Source organism: Neolamprologus multifasciatus, chromosome 1 (assembly GCF_963576455.1).
Source record: "Neolamprologus multifasciatus chromosome 1, fNeoMul1.2, whole genome shotgun sequence".
Classification (NCBI taxonomy): domain Eukaryota; kingdom Metazoa; phylum Chordata; class Actinopteri; order Cichliformes; family Cichlidae; genus Neolamprologus; species Neolamprologus multifasciatus.
Window position 1 is genome coordinate 2,783,247 of NC_140439.1, and position 22,817 is coordinate 2,806,063.

The 22,817-nt window shown below is 42.7% G+C and overlaps 1 protein-coding gene across 1 annotated transcript in view; it reads right to left on the reverse strand.

Annotated features, from left to right (window-relative positions):
* large2 (LARGE xylosyl- and glucuronyltransferase 2) overlaps positions 1 to 22,817 on the reverse strand; it is a 131,388-nt gene that overhangs the window by 53,234 nt on the left and 55,337 nt on the right. The window contains exon 2 of the mRNA XM_085161763.1: positions 21,749 to 21,849. The gene's annotated coding sequence lies outside the window, so the exon portion shown is untranslated. The remainder of the gene's footprint in view (positions 1 to 21,748; positions 21,850 to 22,817) is intronic.

Genomic DNA, 22,817 nt, shown 5'->3' on the forward strand with positions numbered 1-22,817 from the left:
TATTTCAGCTCACATGTTCATTCTTTAGCATAGTTACATTAGAGTAACTTTTCTAGCTTCTATATGAAAAACAAATTACAAACTGTTACCTCTAAAAACAAACCCATTTAAAAACATTCCAAATAAAGTAACAGGCATATATTGTCCACTACTAAACATGATTATGCCTATTACAGTTCTGGGCAAAGTCTCGAGCCACCCCTTCTTTATATTTTTCTTCCAGGAAGCCAGATTTCCATGTAATTTTTTGAAGTTGTCTTAAACAACTGTTCAACAGATTTTGGTCTTTCAAAGATGAGATCTTTGTTACTAGCAGCCAGCCTGGCAACAAACAGATCATTTGTTCCCATCTCTTTTGTTGAATCTGCAAAAAAAATTGTCCAACACAACACAGCTCGACAAAATAAAATATTAAATAAAAATAAATAAAAGTATTTTTGCACCAACAAGGTGATTAGCAGAGAGCTATGAGCACACCACATCTCAGTATGGTGTACAGTGTGCCCTTGAGCATTTTAGGCGAGTGAAGGACAAAGGAAGAAGGAAGAAGAGGCAGGCCTTAAAAAAAAATCTACAGCAGATGAACAGTAACGGCCTTAAGAAGAATAAGCTACTCTCGGTTGCTCCCTTGTCACAAAGGATTGCCACAGCCGGTAGCTGTACATATTTGATTTGGCAGACAGCGGAGAAAAAAATCCAGCCAAGTTCTCATGCAGGAACTGACGAATGCGTATCGCCCTGCAGTTGATCCACATACCGTTCACTTGTGGCTTGTGAGAAACGGTCTTGGTTGTCAAGAAGCCATTCTTAACCTCCTAGGACCTGCCGTCCACATATATGGACATCACATTTTGGGTTGTGCAGACCAAAATACTTAAACTCCTCCACTTGGGGCAGGGTCTCGCTCGATCTGGAGTGGGCAATCCACCCTTTTCCGGCTGAGGACCGTGGCCTCAAATTTGGAGGTATGGTGAGAAGTTCAGCCATCCGGGAGGGGCTCAGAGTAGAGCCGCTGCTCCTCCACATCGAAAGGAGCCAGCTGAGGTGGTTCGGGTATCTGACAAGGATGCCTCCTGGGCGCCTTCTGGGCAAAGTTTTCCGGGCATGTCCCACATGGAGGAGGCCCCAGGCAAGACCCAGGACACGCTGGAGAGATTATATCTCTCGGCTGGCCTGGGAACCCCTTGGTGTTCCCAAGGGGAGTGGAGTGAGCTGGAGTGAGAGTCTAAAACATGGTGGAGGTTCTGCTGTGGGTCGTGGTTGCACTTCAGCCAGTGGTGTTTGGAACTTATCGAAACTGTTGGAATTATGGATGCAGAGAATAAACATCAGGATAACATCTAACTGGAAACAGCTTCATTTGTCTCAGTGATTGCAAACACACTGCCAATGCAGTAAAAGCACACCTGGGTAGAAAAACACACAATGGAAAACTATTAATCACGGATTGGCGTCCCTATAGAGCCGGGACCTCAGCAGTCGGGATCATCTCGACTGAGGACGAGATTAAAGCCGGCCAACGCCAACGCTCTGTTCTGCGTAACTATTTTTAAATCCCAGTAGCTCTGCAACCACGTAAGCTAGCGCGATAATTTTTTTTGCATATGAAACCGGAGGAGTTGTACTTACATCTTATGCCATCAGCTTGTCCTCGGTCACAGTTTCCTTCCATATAAGCTTTGCAAAAACTGCATAAAAAGCGCTTGCAGCAACAAAAACATAATATTCCAGAAACACGCTTCGCCGATCCGATCAGCTGTTCATAACACTTCCTATGTTGGAATAGACGTCAGCGCGAACTATCGCATGTCCGCCATGACCTGCCCGAAACCGGAAGTGACGTCATTTTCGCGGAAATGTAGTTTTTTACTATCAGGGCCTCATGAGCCTATACTGGTGTTTTTAAAAGTTATCTTTGACTTTATGACTTTCTGTGTCGTTTCTGGGATGCTTAGGACTCATATTGCACTGCTGGAAATAGTTTATTTTGATGCATATGCTGCTTTTTTTGCAAATTTGCATTATAATATTTATTTTCGTTTTTCCTGCAGTATATAAAAATTGGTGTATTTCAAAAATAAAACTATGAAGACACTCAAAATAAATTTCCTGTGGTGGGAAACTATTTTGTGCAACTTTTTTGTATTTACAGTTTTGAGGGATAAGCCTCTTAAATTTCTCTAACTAGAAATATATGTTAAAAAAGCAAAAACGATTTTAAATTTTTTTGTAGTTTATTGCACTTTTTTACAATTTATGTAATTACTATGCACTTAATGCATACATATTATTAAAATTTGGGCTATAATGGTTGTATTGATGTATAGCAACTTGAAATGCTCCCAAAAATGGCGCTACAGCATGTAAAAATATAATATAAGCTCTGGCGGACTTGGCTCTATGGTAGGTCTTAAAGGGTTAAAGAAGCGGTTTGGACTTGAACTACTCCTGAAGACGACTTAAAGAAAGCATAAGAAAGCTTGGCTGAGAGAATCAGGCTATGCTGACAGGCAGACATACGAAACACTGACTGTCAGGCTCATTATGCTGTATTTCCGTTCAATAACTTACTGTACTTCTTTTCCATTTTTCTACCAAAATATAAAGAAATGAGGGGTGACTTAAGACTTTTGCACAGTACTCTCCAGCCAACAGTAGCACAGCTATCGGTCTTAGCCTTAAAGCACTGCAGTCTGTGTCTTTCTTTTTTATATTAGAGAAAGAAAAAGAGAGAAAATGAAGCAGTGCAATGTGAAACATTATTGCTCCTCTGAGATAAAATCAGGTTTTTACAAAGCGAGGTCTGCAGGTCAGCAACATCTTTTTTCAGTTTACTCCAAGAAAAACACTTTTTGTTAATGCCTCCTGCCCTCTGGCTGTGGATCGTGTATGGTGGGTAACTGTCCTTCGGATGATTTGACAACTTAACACCAACACTTCTCTCCTTGTTATGGGGTCACAGGTCAGGTTTACTGCCCCAGGGAGGGGGGGGGGGTCTTATTGAAGGCTGCTAGCAGATAAACAACAGGAGGGACAGAAAGGTGAGGAGAAATAGGTCTGCACTTCATCAGAGAAGCAGAGAAAGAATCTGGTGGATTGTGGGTGTTTGTGGAGTGGCTGAGGAGTTGCGTCTCCTACTTGCACCTCCCCCCTCCTCCTTCTCACTTCCAGAAGAGGATGAATTTTTATGTACTTTTTAATAGATAGCTGGTATAGCTCCAGAAAGCACAGAAACTGTAAATGTTTACTGTCACCATCAAAATTTTCCATGCACTCATCGTGGGTCGTGAGTGTGGGTGGAGAACGCGGCACAAAAGTCTGCTGTAAACTGGAAATGTTGTCGCCTTTGAAGTGGTTGCTTCAAATTCAGGGTCTACTGGAGGTCTGCTGCGGTCTTCAAAGCAAGCATCCGTCTGCTGCGTCCACACGGCAACAAAAAAAAATGCAAAAAGTCTGAGTCACTCTATCAGTCTGCTATCAGTGGGAATGATTTATTCACTGGTATCACTGGGGTCAGAAAAGTTTCCTTTCTCGGCACTGGATTCGCTCACAATTCAGTTAAATTCTGTACTCTGTTTGGAGGGAAACCAATGTTAAAAATAAAGAGCAACAATAAGAGAAAAAGTTAAAGGACAACAGCTGCTCGGCTACTTGAAATTCAGAAAGCAGATGATCCGTGTTTGATAGCACAGCAGAGGATCTCTCTCCATCTCTTTCAGTGTAAACATGCTGTGCCCTCTGGCTCTGCACTGCCCACCCACATGGACTGCATAAATAATATGACAATTGACTTGCAGAGTACAGAATCATGCACACATTCACACACAAGAGCGCTCGTGTTTGTTTCGCCGTGCTCCAGCCGCCTCCACACTGCACAGTCATATCCACAAAGTCCGCATCTGGACAGTACAGCAGGTCAGAGGTTTTATTAAGACTCTTTTAGAGCCCCTCCGCTGTTGTACAACTTTCCGATGTCCTCTGGAGCAGGCCTACCTATACATCTATCAAAATGTAATTACTTTCGTACTACTTCAAAATACTTCTACACCCTCTGGAAAGATAACAAACTTCTATCCCAAGTGCTGCAGCTATAGACTAAATATAAACAAAGGATGGAAGGTGGAAGTGAGCTAAAACGACATTCTTTCTAATGGCCAGCAGGGGGAGACTTCTACAGCTGAAAAGAGAAAGGCAGATTGTGCAGATGAGAAAATGATTTATGACCACAGCAAACATTTTCCTAACGAGTTTATGGTCTCAGTCACTACCATTTAGAATAAAATGGCAGATAACACACAGTATGCACACAGAACGGCTAGTCTGCGATTAATTAGTCAGATCTCAGATCCAGCCCGTGCACAGTTCTTCGGGCTTCAACATTACAGTCTGCAAAGTTTTCCACTAACATTCAAACTCAGTTGGCACAGTAGAGACTATTCAGGGTTTTTCACAGGGGACCAAAAACAGATACAGCTGGCACTGTTAATGTAGCTCCATCGCTTTGATAGTCCACACTTCCTCCTTTAAAGATATTTTATTGTTGACAGAAAAGCTTCCACACATCATACCATCTAGCTCTGAATCGAAAATCGAGGATTTTCCACTTTTAATCTTTTCGTTGGATGTGGAAAAGGTTGTTTTTTCTTTTAAGTGGCACTTCTGAAGAAGCCGCTCACTTTAATATAAGCTCAAAACTGGAGAAACACCACAGTTTTTGTGCACCGTAGACAGTTTGATGTATTCCACGTTCCATGTCACATACTGAATATATCTGGAACAGTGCGGGGAGAAGTTTCATACGCGGACCGAATAAACCTCAACGCTGATGGTGCAGTGCCAATGCAATGAGTAAGGAAAAGCAGCACGCCACAATAACATGAGACCAGAGTTGAATTCCAGTATTTAAACAACCCGATGATCAGATTCATTGTTGATCTCTTGGTGCATCTCCTTTGGGCTGCGTTTGGCTCCGTAATGTCGTCTGTGGCTCTGTGCAGGTGTTTTAGCCCTATGTGGTCCTGTTCCATTTATAGTTGCACCTCTTTGTAACCACTGTGTGTCCCCTTCTGGTCATTTATTGTCCCTTTGCAACTGCTTCATCTCTCTTTTTGGCCGTTTTGTCTTTGTGGTCAATTTACATACCGATGGTTTCCCTTTATGGCATTCTGTGATCAGTTAGAGTCTTTCACCAGCAAGAGAGAAAACACGACCTCCTCATGGTCAGTGTGGGATTCCCATTGGTTGTTTATTGTCTATTTGCAGCAGCTTTATTTTGCATTTTGGCTGCTTTTTCCTGCCTTTGTGGTCTGCTAAACTGAGCTTTGACTTCAAATAAAATAGTCCCAGAGCTCCCAGATGCTTTGGATCCCAAAGAAATTCATTTTAAATGTAGCAGCACTGTTGTGTTTGTGAGTGCTGGAAATGATTTGCCAGTTTAGCTTCATTTAAAGTTCAATCTTGCCAATGAGTTAAATCAATGGGAATGGTGTTACACTTAAATGGTTTATTTTCACAAATCACAACTTTCCAGGGTGCAGAACACAAACATACATGCTGCCAGTGTTAACCCTCTGTGCAGTCCTGTCCTTCACCTTAACAGGGTCTGAGCTCATTACTCAGTGATGATATGACAGGACAGCAGCGTTACAGCCTTTGAATGAGCCACGTGATGTCTAAGGCACACAGATGATGGACGCACCATCGTTCAAAACTAATGTACTGCACGAACACAAGTCAGAATTTCACCAAACTCATGGTCAGCCAAACCGCCCTCATCCAACCTTGGAAGCTCAGCAGGTCAGGTGTGGTTAGTTCTTGGTTGGGAGACTGCCTGGGAATACCAGATTCTGGAAGCTTGTCCCATCTCTTCTCTTAACCGTCGCCCCTAATTGGTCACTGCAGCTCCCCCGCTGAGCCTCGTTCTGCCAGAGGAATTGAAGGAATCTGAATTGAATCCGGAGTCGCATTCTAGGCGTCCCTCTGAAATCAGGATGGATTAAGGTCCTAACGGTTACATTTCAAGACTCACACTTTGCAGCTCACCTTCAACATGAGAGAGCTTTTGAATCGCCATGAACTTCAGGAGTGCATCGGATCTAGACCTTCAGAGGCTGTGCTCTAATTCTGCCTGAAGGGCAAAGGTTAGTTGGGTTATACGGTCAGTGTTCGTTACACACTCAGTATCTTAGAAAGTCAGACTTTGCACTGTCTTTACACTTCTTTCATAAATGACAACAGCTTCTAACAGCCAATCCAGATAATTCTCTCACTCATGACAATTTCAACAAGATGTTCACGGTGCTGACTAATGGGAGCACAGAGCGCCCTTCCAAGGCGCAACAAAAACATGCAAACAGTCAGACAGCCTCTGCTGTCCTCTCGGTGTGAGCAAGTCCTTTTTGTTTTGGTTTTTCCCCTTTGATGGGATTCAGCATGATGGATTTAGTATGTCACACCGTGGCTGCCTAAGCCCATCACACCTATTTCAAGACGGCTCAAAATCCATGCCTGGTTAATTTACACAGGAAGATTAGCCACCACAGAAAGAGCCAGGGGTAACTGGAAGGCTGGTAGTTCAGTCTGTGTGCCAAAAAAAAACCTCGGGCATTCACTATAAACAGAAAGCACTTCAGCATATGTATGGGTCAGTGTTGTAGAAGGTGATTTGAGTACTCAAGTAAAGGATTATCTACCAGCTCTGCTTGGTACAGATGGTTGTTCTGTTTGTGGCGTTCCCAACACGTGATGCTAACAGGGAAGTTACAGAGTGCCCTCTGGTGGGAAAACTTCACATCAACACTCATGACCTGGTAAAAAGCCCATTGAACTCTGATGTAGTTCAGGAAATAGTTACTATTAGCCAATAATCAATTGGTTGGGCTTTAGTATTATTAAAAAAATAATTAAAACAAACACCTGCTGCACAGGTATTAGTTATAGAGGCCACAGCATTTTAGCATTGCTATTGAGCTAAACACACTAAACACTGTTGGAGCCAGCCTCCAGTGGGCAGTAGAGGAAATACCATTCTTTGTACTAGCTTTTCAGTTATATCATTCATAATTCTAATTTGAAGTAATGTTGTATGGTATTTTGTCCAAAAGGCTCATTCCACTGGGAAATTGCGTCGTTGAGGCACCAAATTGAATCCACTGTTTGCTAGAAGACTAATGAGAGCAAAGATAAAACATTAACCTACAGACCAGACCTTTCCTGGTGTGTTATTATTGACTGCACATCAGGCTTTTCTGAATGTGTGCTCATTGCACTGTGATGTCATGAGACCTCTGCTGGCCTCAGATAATATGGTGAGTCACATGATGCTGTTTGTGTCCAGGACACGTTAATGCTGCAGTGACAGAAGCTCCCACCTGCTTTCAGCCTTCAATCATTGATCAGTTTGAGGTCTGCTCAGGACAAACTCAATCGACAAAATCAATGTTTCTTCAGAAGTCTGCTTCCTGTGGTTATTCTGTGATTAACTGTCCTTTAACTCTGAACATCCTGGTCAATATTATTCTTGAACATTTAGCAATTAATTTTTTGTAATTGTTCTCCAATCGTGCTCCTGCATTTCCAATGAACTGTACTCTTTCTTTTTTTTTACTGGGATAATTATAAACTGGATTATAGAACTCTTTGTTTGTATAGAAGGCTGAATTCTTTTAAGTCTTGTATGAAGATTTTGTATCAATTATTAGTGTGATTATGCAAATAACTCTTTGCACTGTAGGAATCAAATGTATCATTTTCCAAATACAATTTTCACATCTTTAAATTGAAGGTTTATTTTCTGTGAATAAAAAGTGCAAAAAAACACAAATATTCTACTTTTCTTTATTAACGTATTACAGAAAAAAACTGAGCCAGAGTTGTCAGGACCTGTGGGTCCTACACAGCATATGCTTTTCTTTTCAGAAACTGCTGTTTACATGCAAACAGAGAAAGTTGCTTTCTTCTATATCTGATAAACTGCAGTTACTGATTACTTCTTCTGTTTGTGCCTCACTGATCTTTCCAAAGACGAAGTAGCAGTTCTGAAATGTTAATGTGATCTGCCTGTAAGCATTAACCTTGAATTAATGTGACTGCTGACTTGACTTATACTGGATGTGACTTACAGTGAACTTTGCACACATATTTTTATCTGGCTAACCTAAACTAGTTTGCTTATTTCTAGATCAGTTGTATTCTTTGACTTTACTAGCTGTGCAAGCTCCACAGTTTAAAATATTGCTTACTTATTGTACAATAGGCCTTTGTGCAGTCCCTCAATTCATCTCCTACCTGAAATAACCTGTTTTAGCTCCTCTCTCTTTAAGGCCACCCTTAGGGTTACGGTTAGGTTAGAGCTTGGTCACAAACAGTTCAAGAAATTTGAAGATCCTCCCTTTTAAATCAAATCTTTTTACCCATATTTTGGCCCCACTTGTTCTTTTCTTTCATCTTCCACATCTTCAGTGAACCACTCTGTGGTAGCGTTAGGCTCCATCCTCGATGGGCGGGACCAGAGATCACAGAAATGTAATATTCAGCAATTTCATGCAACTACAGACAAAATAACTGCTGGTGACACCAGGCCCAGTTTCCAGGTGAGGTAATTAAGCAGCTACCAGAGAAATACATGACACCGACACATGGTTGACACATGACCTTGTTGTAAATATATACAAGAGGGTTACCCAGGCAACAAGAGCCTGGAATATCTGCAAGCGACCAGTGTGGACACAGCTTTAGGATTAGGATGCATCTTACATACATAATAAAGTTTAGTTGTGTGAAACTGATTTTTCTAGTCTTACATGCATTTACATTCAGTTATATCGGGTACCTGAAAATGGCACACTGTATTAAGCATCAGCACCCAGAAACATTAAATTGTGCCAACTTTCTTCTGATTGGCTGAGCCTTGTAAACACATGATTTAGTGAGTCCACTTGGGTTCCACTGTAAGGTTGGGCGATATGTAAAAATCGTCAGTCCAATAACCGACGACAGGCGATATAGTCACGCATGAGCAGACTTTTTGATTGGCGGAGCAATGTAATCATGCAAATGCGCGTTTACAACAGAAGAAGTCCAAACATGGACGAACTAATTGCCAAATTGCACGCTGGAGGAGAGGGCGCAGATATAAGTGGACTGTTAGCTCAGCGAGGAGGTTGTAGACGGAGACAATCCATAGGTTTGATGGAAAATGCATGAAAAACGTTTCCCATTGATGTCACACATGGCATGGAAACATCTGTGTCCACGAGCACGCCTTCAGAACGGCTAATATCGTTAACCACCTGTACATGCTGCTAAAACCTGATAAACTGCTCGTTTTCCTGTCAAAGAGTTTATACGTTTGGTTTGGAGGAAATATTTGACCTTTTCTTGTTTGTTTCAATATTAATGTATCTACTTTTTGGATTATTCATTTATTTATTGCACTGTGATGTGCAATACAGATGCGCCAAATCGCACAAAAGACTTTATGTCTGAGATTTTTTTCTTATGTTCGCTGGAAGAGACATTTCTGTTAGCTTCACCGAACATTATTAGCAAACTTGCTCATGGGCAAATAAATAAATCGCCTTTGTAAAAATGATCAACGATAGCCTCAGCCTCGTCAATAGTCGATATATTCGTCCAATCGGCCAACCTTATTCTACTGACGGAAAGCTTGCCATTGGACAGTGAGCGAGACAGTCTGCGCAGACATTTGTGGCTATGACTGCGCAGACGTTACAACCACACACGCTCCCAGGCAGTGGATCTCCAGCTGTCCATGTCCAGCCTACAGAGTATAATCCAGGTCTGAGGTTTCTGCTCTGATATTGTGCAGATCCAAGATTTTTGTACATATGGTAATCTCAGGATCTCCCTCTTTGGCCCTGCTGAAGATAAGCATCCACCGCTGTGACAGTATATATATCATAGCAGAAAATAAAGACTAGCACAATAGGTTCACTTTCACCATAGAAGACAAAGCTCTGAAAGCAGTCACATGAGCTGTGAAGATTTAATCTAATCTTTTTCTCTACCAGACCCAATATAATAAAAACGCTCAAGGTTAACGCATTATTACGCTGTTTGGAAGCTGCATCGTGTGTTACCTCATCAGTGAAGAGTACAATCTTCCTTTGCACTTATTTTCACTCACATTAGCACAAATTATGTAACAGTAGTCCAACGCCGAAAAACCATGAAATGTAATTTCACCCCGCCCCCCTTCGGCCGCTGATCTACGGGAGTCCTGTCGCATCCCGATGAATTACAAAGTGCTGAGAGGCATTCGTTTCCGGAAACGTCAGGATGTGATTTTGAGATTGCAGCAATTCCTCAGTTCAAATGAGAAAAGAAGAGAGAGAAAGGGAGGGGAAGAGACTATTTAGAGAGGAGAAGTGGAGGTAAATGATTAAGTATAGTTGTGAGTTCATTTTCCCAGCAGAGCCCGGGCTCCATTTCTTTCCATCCACCAACAGAGATTTATCTCTCTGACAGCAAGGGAAGAGTGTGTGTGTGTGTGTGTGTGTGTGTGTGTGTGTGTGTGTGTGTGTGTGTGTGTGTGTGTGTGTGTGTGTGGACAGTGAAAGTAGGCGCTGTGAAGAGAACGAGTGGCTCACATCCATTAATAACAACTTTTCACTGTAAGAATCAAATGTTGTCGCTCTCAATCTTCGTTTGTCACTTTTACCCTCCTTCAATCTTCTCCCCTCATTTCTCCAGCAGTCACAACAAATGTAGTAGATGGCTTCATGGGAGGGCGTCATCATTTACTCCCAATGAAGAAGAGGACAGCAAGGCACAATGGAGAGGCGGGCAGGAGTGGCGTTCACAAAGGGTCTTTTCAAACTGACTCTCGTGTCTTTTACTTTTCAAAGAATCAACGTGGAGCTGCTTAGGTAACCAAAGAGAAGTTCATCTGATCATTAATATTTGCCTCTTTCAGGATCACATTTATTTTGCCCTCAAACAGATGTTTACATGCTTTAACTATAGTTTTCCTGTCACAAGCTTCCAGACAGGCAAAACTACTATAAGAAGCATTGGGCTAAAACCTAAACCTCGATGGGTTTGCAATAACCTTGTGGATATTTGAGATTAATGAACTTATTCACACAAGGTCACCATAATGTTTGGTCACGCTACAGTCTCACAATTTCTTTTTTTGTCTTTCAGCAGCAAAATAACTTCAGTCTAACTGTAATGTTAGCAAGCTGCATGGGTAAGGTGGAAGCAATGCAACTTCTTAGCAGGGCAGTGCTCTCAAAACTGTAAGCAGTCCACTGGGGCCTCAGCTCCTCAAATCCTGGGTCTATATGAAGAGCCCGGTGTTCACTCTGGTGGCCAACAGTAGATCATTTGGCTACAGAGTTAGCTCCTGTTAGAGCAGGGCGATATGACCACAAATATTTATCACGATATACATTTGAAAATTTGCGATAACAATATAACTGACGATATAATTGACACGAGACAAAATACTTTACAACTCCACAACTTTATTAGTGCAAAAAAACCCATCAGTGTATTTTTACGTAAACAAGCAGCTGTTTTTTATCTGCATTAAAGTTATATAAAAATGTAACAGTGCAAATGCAAATTCCTCGCTGACAGTTTAACCAAAAGGCATTTCCAGTGGAAACTGGCCGACATATCCTCAGCATAACCATGTATAATATCCACAAAACTTAAAAGAGGTTATACACACACAATACGGTAATATTATGTTGAAGCACAGTACGTATCACTCCGCGAGGCTCCGCCTACGATAGCCGTAACGCTCCGACAATCCATCAAGCGGTGCGGCTTCGTAGCTTAGCGAAGTCGTACTGAAACATTTGACAGATTTTCGAGCGCCGTGTACATAAAATCGTTTCGAGGTCAGTAAACACAACCAGAGTTCATACATAAGGCACACGGGATTAAAAGGGGCACTGTCGATTTTCAGAAAAATCAAAAGATTGATTTTAAGTGTGCCGTATTTTCCAAAAAACACGGTAATAACGACGACCCGCTAGCATGCTCTACCAAAAATAGTGCTTTGTTGTGTATCTGACGGACGAAAGCTGAACCAGTTCCACCACTGAAGTTGCAGCATTTTTACAAACCAGTTCTGATTCATCTGTTTCATTCAACGATCCACTTTCGCCCTCCTCATTCTCCGACATGCTTTTTCCGACATGTGCGTATGAAAACAAAGGCACTGCGCATGCGCGTTTTACCCATATTCTATCGTGATATTTCATTTTCTTATCGTTGCCTAACATTATACCGGTATTACCGTGAACGGTATGATATGGCCCAGCCCTAGCTCCTGTAAGTACATAAAAATGGCCAACACAAACTAGACAATGGAGTGGCATTAGGTGTTGGTGACATGGTTACCAGAAGAAAACGCCGACCCTACCAAAAGACCTTTAAGGAAAATAGGAGATATGATTTGAATTTGTGTTAGCAAATTTGCAACCTTTATGCTCCATAACACACTGTACTGATAAAAGCATCCAGTTAAAGAACATAAAAAACATTTATAGTGATTACAGATCAGTGCAGGTAATGTCTAGACTCTGCTGGATGGCACAGATCCAAGTGTAGTAGAAGCCGTGTCACTGCAGGAATAGCATCTGTCCAGGCATCTAGACTACCAACACTCTGGCTTTATTGAAAAAAAACAGAACCCACAGGGTTCCACAGTCCAAGTAATGTCAACCACAGTCTGTGATCCAAATACAAACAATGGGAGTGTTCCTCTACCAGAAACAGATGGTTTATAAACCTTATAATGCAATGATTAACACTGGGCAATAAAAAATCCAAGTTTATTCATAAAATCAAAGCAATCTATAACCTCATATATATACACACACATGAGGTCAGTCCCTAATTTGAAGCCTTGGTTGACCTTTGCACCCTTTCCAATACCCCTGGGGCAGAACAATGGAATCTGTCCTGGGAACCCAAACACAAAAGACCCCACCATAGCCCAGATGACCCCATCAGCACACCACATCAGTTCTAATGTCTGCTCTGATGTCTGTTATCTGTCCAATCAAAGCCAAGTTTTAATGGACAGAGGTCGGGGGGACTGACCTGTGGTCACATTATTTCACCTCTGTCTGTCCACTTTCACCATATCACAGGTCTTTGGACAGCTCGTGCGTGCATGTGTGTGTGTCTCAGCTCTCATCTCTGGTTGCAGCAGAGCACATCAATCGGTCATCGGTCAGCTCTGGTGTCACATTTCTGCCCACAGCAGGTGCACACACTGACCTGACAGTCGTGCACATTGTCACAGTAACAATGATCATAATGTATGACATGCTTGTGATGCCACATACAGTGAGAAAGCAGCCAATTGTGTTACAATGACAAAAAAAATGTGCTTTCTTTCTTTCTTTTTCTTTACTTTGGATTTTATCTGTGATTCCATACAGTTTCTGTTTCATTGACCACATTATCTCCTCATTCATTTAGGAATCCTTAGTGGTAGCAATTGGGAGACTTGCTTCTAAAATGACTGTGATGATACAGAATATGGTGCGGCCACATTCTTCCTGACTGCTCGGCTCCGACTATGCACCTTTTTAGTTTTTTACTTATTTTTTGCTCTGGTGTACAGTCCAAAATCCTCTAGTTTTATCGTCTACGACAGCAGATCACTTCATCGGTCATTGTCACATCGGTGACAAGGTTGCACATTTAATCTTGGACACTTTTAAACTCGACCCATCCTGGCTGCCAGAGATACTACGCAGCGCGGACAACAACAAAGGATGAGCCGCTCATCCGAGGCGTAGAACAAAGAAACGCGCTGGCGTTCGGAACAGACTGAGACAGCAGGTGCATTGCGCACCACTGCCCAGCATCCTACTGGCCAACGTACAATCGCTGGAGAACAAGCTCGATGACCTAAGAGCAAGAGTCACCTTCCAACGTGACATGAGGGACTGCAACATTCTGTGCTTCACGGAGACATGGCTGACCCCCAAACATGCCGGACCAGGCCGTAACTCCGTGCTCCGCGCGGACAGAACGGCAGAGTCGAACAAAACCAAAGGTGGAGGAGTGTTTCATGGTAAACAGAAAGTGGTGTGATGCCAGGAGCATTTCTACTCTTTCCAGCGGCTGCTTGCCACATCTGGAATTCCTTTAGCATTAAGTGCCGCCCTTTCTATCTGCCCCGTGAGTTCATCTTGGTCATCGCCACGGTGGTCTACATCCCACCCCAAGCGGACACAGGTATGGCTTTGTCCGAACTACATGATGTGCTGAGTTCATTTCAAAACAAGGACCCGGGCGCAGCCCTCATTGTAGCAGGAGACTTTAATAAAGTGAACCTCGGATAAGTCATGCCGAACTTCTACCAGCATGTCTCGTGTCCGACGAGGGGGGATCGAATTTTGGATCACTGCTACACACCATACAAGCAGGGCTACAAAGCTGTCTCACACCCAGCTTTTGGGAAGTCTGACCACAACGCCATCTTCTTCACTCCCCAGTATAAACAAAACATACGGAGGGAAGAAGTAACCACGAGGGAGGCGAAACGTTGGTCTGCCCAATCAGAAGCTACGCTACAGGACGCACTCAACGACGTAGACTGGGACATGTTCAGAGCATGCGCAGTTGACATCAATGGGTTTATGGAAGTAGCAGTAACCTTCGTCAATATGCTAGTGGAGGAGATTATCCCCACTGCGAGAGTCGCCACATTCCCGAACCAGAAACCGTAGGTGGAAAAATCGCGCTGCAGTGAATGCCAGGACCGCCACCTACAATGCGGGTCTCGCCACTGGCGACATGAGGGCCTACAAAGCGGTCTCATACGGCGTGTGGCGCGCGGCGCGCGGTGAGAGATGCCAAATGCCGGTACCGGGAGCGCGTGGAGTCTCGCTTCCACCAGGGTGACACACGGAGTATGTGGTACGGACTACGCACCATTACGGACTACAAAGCCAGGGACACTGCGCCGATCAACGCAGACTCTGCATTCACCAATGAGCTGAACCAGTTCTACGCCAGTTTCGAGATTAGCCAGGCGGCTAATGCTAACTACCGCTTGACTACCGAGGACAGTGACGTCATCAGCGAGGGACCGGTGATCAGCATCGCGGAGCATGACGTCCGAGCGGCATTGAGTAGAGTGACCACAAGGAAAGCGGCGGGGCCAGACGGCATCACCGGCCGTCTGCTGCGCTGCTGGGCTGACCAGCTAGCAGGTGTGTTCACTTCCATCTTCAAAGAGTCCCTGGCGAAGTCTGTGGTCCTAGGGCTGTGCAATATGACCAAAATCTCATATCCCGATATAAGACATCTATCGTCCCAATAACAATATAAATCACAAAAATTTAACATTTTCTGTAAATTCTGTGAATCTCGGGCAGCTCGTCTTGTGTGAAGTGTTTCCAGCTGCACGTCATGTAGCTGGAGTTGAGTGCTTTACCCGATGCATGAAACGATACATTTTTAGACATAAGTTGTAACGGCCGCCGATTTCTTTGTGAGTATTTATTACACGGCGTGCTGCGGGGAAAAGCCTGTTCTAACGTTTGAGTCTAAGGTTTATTTTTTAGCACCTGGCGGCTCTTTTTTACTTCTCATCCGTAAATAATCTGCTCTTTCACGTGATTCAGTTTATTTTGAAAAGACTCAACAGGATCTTGAGCTTTATTGTGAAAGGTTTATGTGGAACATAAACAAGCGGACACGCGATGCTGTTACCGTCGTTGTTGCTAACCACAACGCATAAAAACAGGCGCTTGTCCGTTATAACCAGTGTGGTTATATTAAATATAAGACAAAGAGAGGACTTTAAGAAATTAACATAGCCACTACAGTCACCATCAAAACGATGAAAAAATATTGCCGTAAACAGTTTATTTTGCGACACCACGAAACAAACGATAGCGTAAAATGCAACGATAGACGTTTTTATATTGTCATCCTATATATATCGTTATATCGAACAGCCCTATGTGGTCCCCACATGCTTCAAAGGATCCACCATCATCCTGGTGCCCAAGTACAGTAAACCCTCATCCCTGAACGATTACCGGCCAGTTGCACTGACCTCGGTAGTAATGAAGGTGTTCGAGAGGCTGCTGAAGAACATCATCTCCTCCTCCATCCCAGACACCACAGATCCGCTCCAGTTCGCCTACTGACCCAACAGATCCACAGAGGACACCATTGACCATGTCCTGCACACCACCCTCAGCCACGTGGACAAGAAACAGGGTGACTATGTGAGAATGCTGTTTGTTGATTACAGCTCAGCGTTTAACACAATAGTGCCCAGCAGACTGTTCACAAAGCTGAGGGATCTGTGGTGTCTGGGATGGAGATGGACATAAACCTATGTGATGTGTGATTCGCCTAATAGCACACGTAACAATCTGGCAAACATTATAGTGTTATAATCAATCAGTAAACTCGTACCTTAAAGCAACAGGATTATAGGCCTATTTTAATTGCTTTAAAAAGCAGGAGCAGGTTACGTTCATTAGTCTTATAATCTGTAAAGTTTCTTTTTTTTGGATAAGACACTTTTGATCTCTGACTTTAGCCTTTGAGGCAGAGAATCCTTCCAGGCATCATTAACAACTTCTGAAAAAGGGACCAAAGAGAGAACGGTCGAAAGGACAACCTCAAGGAATGTCCCAGGTCGTTCCCTAAGCAACAATCTTCAAAGCCAGTGCAACAAGGCACTTTTTGAACTTTGCCAACAACTGCATCAATAAAAAAGAAGGAAAATATCCGAGTTCTGGGGTAAAGAGTACGCTAAAGGAGAAAGTGAGACTGATTTAATGGTGATCTGGTGAGGGCTGGAGGAAGTGCTTGAATCATGGCTTTAAAGTATCTTTAGCTATCAGCAGATAAGGCCATAAATATACCATAAATTACATCTTTTGGATTTTTAATATTAACGTTATGGAGGTGCCACTTATATGCTCTGGGTGAAGAGCTGCAGTTTATAAAGGTACCACATGTCATTTGGTTTATCAAGTGGAAAATTATTGTTGGTTCATTTTAAATTGGAATGGAAACGCCTCCAGATGCCGCCTACGCCCCTCAATGAAATATCCTGAACACACACACAGGTGGAGACAGCACCCCCTCGCTAACTCATCCAACCACTTTATGCGTTGTGACGGAGCTGACGGCGCACTGGCACATCCTCTCGTTTCGCACAGACTTCAGAGGCAGTTTATTCCCAAACACTAAATAACCTGCGGGGTAAAGCAGAGGGAGGAGGACGGCACAGTAATCAGGATGAGAGGAAAAATAAATAAATAAGAATTCAGCGAGTCGTTCTCCTTCTGTTTCCTCTCACTGCAACCAGCCTGAGAAATTAAACCTACACATGGAACACAAAACACAGAGGGCTTCATGTTGATATGATGGTAATTATGTTTCTAAGAGGGGGGAAAAAAGAAGAAGGGAAAAAAGGCTAATCGAATTGCAAACGAATCAAAGTGTGGACGGGGATTTGAGCAAGATGCCCGAGCTGATACCAGGAGAAAAGCTCAATCAGGTGGCCAAACAGTCGTGAACGCCTCCTTTTCATTTCTGTTTTAGTTTACCTCTTATGAGTAAGTACATGGAAATAAATGGTTGGAAGAAAAAACCTCCAACAGACAATCAGGGAAGAGCAGAAAGCAGACAGGACAAAACACGCACAGGAGAGTCCCAGTGTTGCCAACTCGTCAGTCAGGAAAATCGCTATTGGCTGTCCTAAAAGTTGCTAGAAGTCGCCAAATGACGCCATCTAATTTCCATAATTGGTCATGCTTACGTTATTGTAACGTACGTTGTAGGAGAAAGAAATAACACCATGAGAGAGACATGAAGTGAGTAAAAAACACGCTATAAGCACTTAGAATATATTTAGAACTACAAATTAAATTTCTTTTAGCAATTATCGTTTTTTTAACGTCTCAATTCCAACCCTGCTCCTCTATCTGGACTTGGGACCAGGAAAAGTGAAACAGGCACTCTGGTGGAGTTACACACATGGACGTGTAGGGGTGAACATCTCCTGCTCTGTTTTTTTAAAGAAAAATCTGAACAATAGAAACATGTCAGTTATCTGACCAAGTGAAAAATAACTGTATGGTTTACACATGACACGTGACTCCCTAACTGCTAATTAAATTCAAATTTTCAGAGACTTAAACTTGATTCTGTTAAATGAGCACTATATTAACTATAGTTAGAGGTCAGGGAGCAGGACTGATGTTGTTTGTTAGCTAGCTCCCACATTAATGTTGCAGCTCTTTTATTAGCATTAGCATAGCCGCTACCTGAGAGATGACTACTTTGGGTAATTGCAGATTAACATTCATGACAACTGTTCAATACTTTAATGTTGTTGAAACAGGAGCTAAAATGCTCTATTGTACTATGAGGTCTTTTAGATGTGATAACAGTGCATCAGTGCTCAGGTCTAACTTGGTGATGTAAATCTGCCTAACCAGACAGTTAACTGTGTGTGTGTTGGCTATCATTCACGATAGCCAACAGGCTACTGCAGCTGCTGCCTGTTTCATTAACAGGCGAGAGAGATTTGAGATATTTACCACCTGAAAGGTAATCTGGTGTCAGACAGCAGGTGGTTGTCCTGTGGTGCAGTCTAGCATTATTCAGTCAGGGCACTGAAGACCACTCAAGTAACTGATTAGTGGTGCTAATGGTTTTTTCTTAACATTTAGAGTTACAGCTTCTAAACTGGTGTCCAGCAGTTTCATTTAAGAACTTTTAATAGCATTTTAATATTTAATTATTGCTATCTAATTAATGTGAAAAGAAAAAAACAGTGAAACACACCACATTTAACTACTCTGTCCAATCGGGACTGTCAGGCTACGAGCATGAGGTATGGTTGTATAGTTTCAGACCACTGGGATAGCCAACATCTTATTATTTTGCTGCTGCCATTAACCGTTTGGTGGGAAATAGGATTATGACACTTTTGTGTAACTGATGATCTCTCTTTTGTCTTTATTGTGGGAGGAGCCTTAGCGAGTCCTGATGGGAGCATTGCTTTAATGCAACTGTGGCTCATGGAAGGCATCCAGATTGCAGTTTAATAATACAAAGTACTCAGCCTTGTTGAAGTTGCTGGCTGCAGTGCTGGAGGGTGCCCTACCTGTCAGCTCCATTGTCCTACTGGGATATTTCAATGCTCATGTGGGAAACGACAGTGAGGGCTGGAGGTGAGTCATCTAGAGCAGGGGTGTCGAGCTCCAGGCCTCGAGGGCCGGTGTCCTGCAGGTTTTAGATGTGTCCTTGATCTAACACAACTGATTTAAATGGCATAATGACCTCCTCAACATGTCTTCGAATGACCTAATCATTTCAGGTGTGTTGACCCAGGGTGAGATCTAAAATCTGCAGGACACCGGCCCTCGAGGCCTGGAGTTCCCCACCCCTGTTCTAGAGGAACGGCTTGCCTGATCTGAACCCGAGCAGTGTTGCATCATTGGACTTCTCTGCAAATCAAAGTTTGTCCTTGATTAACACCATGTCTGAACACAAATGCATTCTTTAGCGCACAGCAGAGTGGCATCAGGACACTCAGTTGCAGGTCGATGATTGATTCTGTAATAGACCTGTGGCTGTGTGTTCTGGACATTTAGGCTACGTCCACACGTACCCGGGTATTTTTGAAAACGCAGACTTTTCTATGCGTTTGCACCTCACGTAAATGGGTTTTCGGTCACTGAAAACTGAGATTTTTAAAAAACTCCGGCCAGGGTGGATATTTTTGAAAACTCAGTTTTTGCATTTACGTGTGGACGAGAAAAACGGAGAAAACGCAGAAAACGCAGCGTCAAAGGTGTGCACATTTTTTGACGTCACAGTGTGCGCCACGTTATTGTTTCGGTGAAATGAATTTCTACAATACTGTTACTGTTAATTGTCCTCTCTGCAGTGTTTAAATGCTTACATATACACACACAGTTACTGTCCCTCCACACATACGACTCGGTTCTGCTTCTATGCCCCAGCTTTGTTTACTTTTTCCTACCGAGGCTTCTAGACTTCTGATTGGCCAACATTTCTGCACGGTTAGGAATATATCGCCACCTGCTGCTTTGGCATGTTCCTAGCAGCGTTTTCCTTCATTTCTGCCTTTACGTGTGGACGGGATTATTTTTTAAAACGAAAACGGAAAATCTCAGTTTTCAAAAATACCCGTGTACGTGTGGACGTAGCCTTAGGTGAAGAGAGTAGCTGAGCTCCTGATGACCAGCTGGTGAGGAGTTGGGTGGGGACACCCAAAACATACAGAAAAGGTAGAAAAATCTGGCAGAGGCTGGGATCCATAGGATTGTTAATCCCAACTTCAACAGTATTCTGAGGAAAGCTGGTGACATCAGCCTCTGGACATGAACCCTGTTTCCAAACCTCAAGGTAGCTGTCATGGTGGTAATCCCTGAATGGATTGGTGGACACTGGAGGTGAAGGGAGCCATCAAGCACTAGAAGGAATCCTGGTTGGGCTTAATTAGTCTGTGAGACACTGGATGCAACTGACCTGTGCTAAGAGGCTACGCAGAGTGTTGCTCTGGCAGATGTTGAAGCAAAACCTCAGCTGTGGAGTTTTTGAATGCAAAGTACTTCCAAACAGGACAGAGCTATTACAGCAGTTGCACTAGTTGAAATCTCATTTGTAGTTTTTTCTATGCTGGTGACTGTTTCTTTTGTAAAGCTAGACTCGAACCCTTGTAGGCAGATGCTGCCTCTGTTACTTTTTGGGGAAAATGCAGCTTTAAATGCAAGTTTTAAATGTAAAGATTCAAGATGTCTACAGTTTGTGTTATCCACAGACCTTAACAGCATTTAACCCAAAATTGCTCCAAGCCAAAATTGTAATTTATTTTAATTTTAATTCAAATCTGATTCATCACCCAGTCCAAACGGGCCCTGATTCAAAAGCTGTCGTTTTTAATTAAACACACTAGTCGGCCACCTGTAAAACTGCAAACATCTGATCTACAAAGACATTACTTGTTTTAAGTGTGGCACATTAAAATTTTACATAAATGACTAAAAATATGCAGACATCAATTCAAAAGCAACAGCCGAAGAAAAACAAAGTGCTGTGAGTCCGATGCTACAGAAAATCATATAACAATGCAACATCGATCGTATGGGAAGCTTCCTCAGAGAGCTGCTCCTCTGAGCTAAATTTGTACCCAAACTGCTTCAAGCACACATAAATAATTTCCACTGCAGCTCTATTAAGAGGAAGAAGAAGAAAAATAACACCATGTGACAGCCAGAGGGGATAAATACCTTGGATGCTAATTTACACAACATAATTATGCAGTGACCTTTGTGATGTGGGACAACATGTTCTAGAGGTGTTTGCTGGGTAAAGCACCACAGCTGCTGCTGCTGCTGAACATTTTAGATTTCCTGTCATGTCACACAAACAAGACAACAGAAAAAAAAATATCACAAAACCAGTCACGTAAACGCACACGCACAGGAATCAACAAAGAGCCAAAACAATACATTCACCAGTTCCAAGCAGCTCATCTCTGGATTACATCCAAGAATTTGTGAATCTGGTCTCTGAAGATTTCTCTGCATCTCATCAGATATAAACTGAATCCTATTATGTCCCCACACAGCTGATTTTACACCAACTATTCAGTCGTTTTCTTCAGAGACTCTATGCAGGTCCACACACACTCACTGAGAGGCTGTTTTACAGGCAAAAAAAATAATTAATTAAAAAGATTCCTCACCAGATTGGCTAATGTAAATCCCCGTGTGGGGTAAAGTGATGAGAAGTGACGGAGAGGCTCTTCAGTCGAAGTCAACAGGAACCATCCGGGGAAGATCCAGTCTGCAGAAATAAAAATAGCTATGAGATGACAGCAGCTGTATGACAGGACTGGAACAATTACTAATATTCAGGCAATCTTATAAGATACTAAAGAATAATCTTTTTTTTTAACAGAAATGAACAGAAAGAGTGAAGATTTCCTCTGAGCTGCTCAACCAAAAGCATCTGAATATCAAACAGCAAAAGCTAAAGACTGAGCTGTCAATCACGCAGCAGACAGAGCTTCTCATTACTGTCATTGCTCAAGTTGAAATTCACAAGGTTTTTCGGTTGCCAGCGCTCTGAAACCGTGTCTCCTCTGTCGATCAACCTGCACAGGAGTGTGAGATTGTGTATTTCTTTAATTCGAGGCTAAATACTACATCACTTCCTGTGCATGCATGGGTTCAGCAGTGCAGCAGCTCGTCTTTTTAAGCAACACGGCTCAACAAGGACTCCTGTGCCATTTTAAACATCAAATGCAAAACCTTTTCAAAAAAGTCAATAAATAAGCCATTAGTACTAGTTACATACCCTCTTTCTTTGCCCAAATGACATTAAACTGAATCTTTTCAGTCATTTCTACCTCTCCTTTGCAGTGTTTCTTCCGGTGTACTGAAAGCTCTCCAGAACAAAGAAGACCCTCAGCTGCATGGATTTTTCCAAACAAACAGTCTTAGCGATTGTATCTCATTTGCCTGTTTACCACAGAACATAAATTATTTTCAGTTGAATATTCTTTATAGGTAATGATTTATATGTAGTCATACTGATGGTATATGGTATTTGATGGAGATCTACGGGGACTGTCATGATACGTTTTCTTTATTTGTAATACATGTAGTGCAGTTTAGTTTAGTATTTCCATTTTTGTTTGGAAATACTAAACGTTCCTTCCATCCATACATCCGCTACCTTCACATGGTGGAGGGGCTTGTGTGTCCCAGGGATCTCAGGGGCTATGTTGCCAGGGGGCTTTTGCTCCCTCG